This window comes from Camellia sinensis, chromosome 11, assembly GCF_055761805.1.
Source record: "Camellia sinensis isolate YWXY chromosome 11, ASM5576180v1, whole genome shotgun sequence".
In the NCBI taxonomy this organism is placed as follows: domain Eukaryota; kingdom Viridiplantae; phylum Streptophyta; class Magnoliopsida; order Ericales; family Theaceae; genus Camellia; species Camellia sinensis.
The window spans coordinates 151,781,051-151,787,077 of record NC_138971.1 but is presented as its reverse complement, the minus strand read 5'-3'; positions in this window follow the sequence as shown (position 1 = coordinate 151,787,077).

The following is a 6,027-nucleotide window of genomic DNA, read 5'->3' as shown; positions in this document are numbered from 1 at the left end:
AACCCCCAAACTTCACTCAAATTGTGTTTGGGCCCTTTTAGATAGCTCGAAAACTAACAAACAACAATCATGTAGTAGGATTAATTAAAATTTCCCCCCTTGCATTTTTATCAAATTGTCACTTTAGTCTTTAACATCTTTATATTTTTATCAAAATCTCACTTTAGTGCCAGCATTTTAGTGTCTTTGTTAATTTTTAAAATAATGTTATGTAATTGAGCCTAAATGTAATTTTACTTGAAAATTCGGTAGTTTTCTGAGACAATTAACAAACAAGTCAAGAGTAAAGTGAAATTGAATTTAAAATGTAATTTTTTCTTTCTCTCTCTCTATATATATATATATAATAAAAGAGATTAGTCACCCATTTTGGACCCCCCAAAAAAAAAAAAAAAAAAAACTGAATAAATAAGGTCGCTTTGATGTTTTGGCTTGTTTTTGTTCTTATGAATAGTTCTTCCTCCCAACAGAGTCCTTTTGGCCTCTTGAAATCACGACTCTTCGAGTTTTCTTAAGGCACAAATTTTGGCATTAAAAAATGAGTATTGCTATTTAGGCAAAAAAATTAGACCTACTTTTTAGATTCAATATTGTGACACTCTAGGGGTGGCTTGGGATGTTCTAAATAAGTGCACTTTTTGACTTTTTATAAAAAGATGTATAAAAAAATAGAGAGGAGATATTGATTGATATGACTCAAAAAAGATAAAAAAATAAAAAGATGGACTAAAATAGGGTATCCCAAACAAGGCTAAGTCAATTATCTCTCTAATTTATTTTCTAATTATCCACTAATCATCTTGTTTACATAAGATTTAAAAAGTGAATTTGGAAAATAGGCTTGCACACTGGTCTCCAGCGTGGACTCTCTTATTTTCATCTACAAGCAATTGGCTAACAAACAGAGGGGTAGTTAAGATTGTTTTTTAACATTTTAGTAGAAAAATTATAAAAGATGAAAGCACAAAACAATTATTAATCAATAGAGAATAACAATAATTTATGGTCAAATCAAGGCTAACAGAAAACAAATAGTAGTTGTTGCTTCTCCATATGATCCAAAAGCAAAAAAACACAAAAAAATAATTTGATGTGTAGCGTCTCTATTGAAAGCAACTTGCAAAAACAAAAATGGGTTGAAAAATTCTAGTTGAAAAAAATAGAATGTGCAAAGCAAGCAGGCTTATCACATCATCATCTCCAACAAACTGTTTTTGCTTTTGTGAAGGTTCGATGAAAAGAGTGAAAGGTTCTTAAAGCATTCGAAGAATTTCTTCATCCAAGGATTCAAAGTTTGATTAACTAAAATCTCAACCACATGTTTTGGATTATAGCCAACCGAAAATGTTTCTTTCCTCTCTTTTCTATCATGTGCTTATTATTTATTGTATGAAAATTTTCATTGGATTTTCGTTTAACTACACGCAAATACAAGTAGAATCAACTCAAAAAGAGGGCCTTCATATATAGAGCTCGTTTGGGAAAGAGGGTTTTGGGCTTTTTTTTGGTTAAAATAGGTACAAAAAACAAAATAGGCTTAATAAAACAAAACATCACATACAATTCATAATTATTATATTCTTTCTCTCACAAAAAAAAGTTAAAAAAAATCAAAAGTGCTTACCAAATGAGGCTAGTCCCAAGCTAAAATAGATAAAAAAAGTCAAAAGTCAAAAATCAATCCACTTTCCAAACGAATATATATTTATATATATTAGTAAAATAATACTGACTATCTTTAATTTTCGGTTGCTTGTACCTATGCATAATATAGTTGCATGCATAAACAAGAAAATCACAATTTTTTTATCCATACTATGCACGAAAATCAATTAAATTATTAGGTGGAGGAAATATCATTTTGCTCCTTAAACTTTCACTCATTTTTCAATTTGATCCTCAAATTTCAATTAATATCAATTTTACATCCAAAATTTCAAAATTTTGATCAATTTGGCTCATGTCGTCCGTCACATTGCGTCTACAATTAGATGGAACGAGCTGATGTGGCACCCAAATTCATTTGGAATTTGATTTTATCCCCCAATTTACCCCCAAATATAAAAACATTAAATTTAAAAATTTAATGAATAATTTTTTATCTCAATAATGAGAAAAATTAATTTTAAATAATATATACTTTGCAAAAAAATAATAAAAAATATAAAAATCTTCATTTAGAATTATCTTGAGACTATGAAGTATGAGTATTTCGAAAAACATGTAGTATCCGTACTGGGTAATTACCGAATTTTGAAAATTTTCCCTACCCAATTTTGAAATTACTATTACTTGATTAATTCTATTGAAATTAATTTGGATAATACACTAGTTACAATTGCACACGCATACACACATAGAGTAACCATAACATTTTCGGCTCAATAAGTTTCTCCAAGATCGACTTGAAATAATTTGAGACCTATGAAACACAAGTACGAATATGAGTACTGGTATTGGTACAATACAAGTACGCCAATATGGTAAAATCCAAAAAAACAAAGTAGAGTACAAGTACGGCTTAATACGTTTGTAAAAAAATATTTGTTTTTAATTTAGAATAATACAAAAATTGATTAAATAGTTTAATTTGTTAAATCCAACGGTAAAGAGAGGTGCAAAATTGGTTCATATGGAATTAGAGGTGCAAAATTAGAATGACTTCATATGGAAGGAAGCCACGTCATTAAGGATGAAATTAGAGGTGCAAAATTAGAGGGACGCAATAACACCCGGGCAAAGTCTCACATGTATTTGTTAATATGAACCCCATTGCCTTTGTTTATAGGAAAAAGCTTTGCAAAAATGTTCTTTATGTACATCGTTGTTCTTTTTTGTATAACTTAATAAACTTACAGTTTTAAATAATGGTTTACAAGTATTAAGTAATAAGTAATATGTATTTAAAATGTAATTGTGAATTTTAAAAAAAGAAAATGATCAATATGTAAAAAATTTATACATAATTTCATACCGGAATGATATAGTAATGACAATCTAAAAAATATAAGTCACGTTGATGATTTTTTATTTTACAAGAGATATGACTCATAGTTGCCATATCATTTTGGAACACAATTTTGTATAGACTTTTTGTTTATATAGAACTACTCTTTTTAAATCATCAATGGCAATAAAGAATTTTATGATTGTAAAACTAGCTGTATGCTTATGAATCGAATTGTGAATATATTATGAAGTGCAGATGCGATTTTTATTTTACCAACAAATTAAGGCACATCAATATCATAAGGCAAAAAATTCATACATATTACTAATATTTAAAATAGCGATAAATTTGTTAGGCGAAGAAAACCTAAGCCAATATAGGATATGGCATTGAAAAAAAGATAAAAATATACTTAATTTAATTGACAATATGATCCTTAGTAGAATAAGAAAAATGTTTCATCCACATAATTCCTCCTCCGCAAACTCTTGAATGATGTGGCAATAAAAAAGTAAATTAATAACCCATAATCTAACACTTCTCTCTTCTCTCAAAACCTTTCGACCAACCTAACCACGTCATTAAGAAGGTTTGTAGAAGAAGATTTTATGTGGATGTAGTACTGCTAATAGAATAAATAACTAAAACCAATTCATATAATCCACCCATAGTTATCAGAATGCTGATCCGGATCGTACAATTTTGGGCTAAACAATTCAAATTGCATTAGGATCTTAAATTTAGTAAGATCTTAAAGTGATTAAGATTCTAGTCATTAAATCTGGCAGAATCACATTACAATCCCGATTCTATTAAGATCCCGATCCTACTAAAAAAAAATTCTTATTATTTATTATATATATATATATATATATGTGAATATGTGTATATTTATATAAGAAGTTTAACTATAAACTCTTTTTTCCAAACATCTCTAATTTATGTTTTTGTTAACATAAAACATGAATTATATAAAATTTATCATTTTTCTTTAATTATTTTAAAATTATTTAAGATACATTATCATTTTGAATAATTTTTCATTTTATTTTACATTGACAATAGAATATTACGATACTCAATTCGATTGTATGATCTAATCCACAAGTTTCTCCCACCAATCTCACCTAAGATCCCTATTTTAACAATCCCATTTAAATGGTACACAAAGATTTGATCTGGTAAACTCGTTAATTAACGGTGAATGAGGTAAGCAAGGCAGAAAATCTCCTAGCATAACTAATGCCTTTCTTAACTTCCCCATTGACAAATGGGAGGGAATGATGTAAGTGTGACAATTGTGAACGGATCACCCTTTTTTTTTTTTTGAACGAATAATGGATCACCAACAAGAATTCACCAATTAAAAAATATAAGACCATTTATATACACATTTTATCATTTTCTCAGAATTATACTGCCCATATCCATCTATTCCTTGTCCACCGACATTCTAGGTCTTCTATAGGGACAGAGATCATCTCCATTAGATAGTCCATTACATTATTTAATGATTATAAAATAATTATGAAAATTTAATATTATTTTAAATTTAAAAATAATTATTACAAATATTTGGATAATTTAATGAAAATCTTCCATTTTAATTTTAGAATGAAAAGGAACAAGCTGAATAGTTAAGTGTTTAAGTTTGGTTTAAAAATTTTAATGAATTTCTAAATTTATTCAAGTTTGATTCGTTAAACTTTCGAGCTGATTTCAAACGAGTCTTTGTTGAGTCAAACTCAAGTAGTTTGATATTTCTATATAGTTTTAGGCTTATCAAACCAAGTTGATTGAGCAATTAACTATTTAAGTTTGCTTTAAAAACTTTAACAAATTTCAAAATGTATTTGAGTTTAACTTACTTAATAAACTGTATTCGAACGAACTTTTAATTAATTGAATATGAGTCAAAGTCAAACTGTTTGATTTGTTTATCATCCCTACTACGTATATATCAAGAAATTATCAGACATGGGATTAGGATTTGTGCTCATAGCTTTGCTGCAGCACAAACAGAGCTTTGGCGTTGACTTAATTATCCTGAACAAGTAGAGCATGCTTATCTCATGGATGAGGTTCGGGCAACATGTTTGGTGGGATGATTAAAAAAACAAAACTTGCGTAGCTTGACTAATTACTCTTATGTATTTTGCTACTTTCTTTTGTAACCCATATTGGTTAGTATTATTCGGTTAGGGGTTAATAGTAAGGTTGTTAAAACTGAGGTTTTAAGTGGGATTATTGAAAAGGACTTGTGATAGGATCGTAAAATTGGATAGAAAAATCGTATGATTCTACATTCTGCAAAATAAAATATAAAGTTATGGATAATGATAATGTATGTTACACAATTTTAAAAAGATAAAAAAAAAAAATGATAAATGTGATATAATGTACTTTCTATGTTAATATAAGTTGAAAGAGATGATTGAAAAAAGTGTTTATAATCAAATTTTTTATATAGATATACATATATACATACGGAAATGGGGTGACTATTGTGCCTCTCACACAATAGTCACTTTTGTGCGGCCATATGGGGCCATTTTGAAGTTCATTTCAATAATCTAAACCGTTCACTTTTTAGAGTATAAAGAATACAATACAACATACATGTAAAAAATCAAGCTCATCGAATATCATTAACCCTTTAATTCACTCACATTTTTATTTAGTTTTATAATTCAAATCACATTTGTCATTTATGTTTTAGATACAAATGCAATTGATGAAATAGTTAACGGTATCCGATCAACTTGATTTTTTTTTTCCAGGTATGTTTTACTCGATATAACCTAAAAAATGAACAGTTTGAATTATCGAAACGGGTCCCAAAATGAGCCCATATAGCCCTACAACAGTGACTGCTCTGCATAATTGTCACCCCTTTTTCCTATACATACGTATATGTAAGAAATAAATAATAACAAAAAAAAAATTGTAGGATCGGAATCGTAATAGAATCGGGATCGTATGCGATTCTCTACGATTTTATGAATAGGATCATAATCATTTTAAGATCCTACTAAATTTAAGACCTTAATGTGATCGGGATTGAGATTTTGATAATC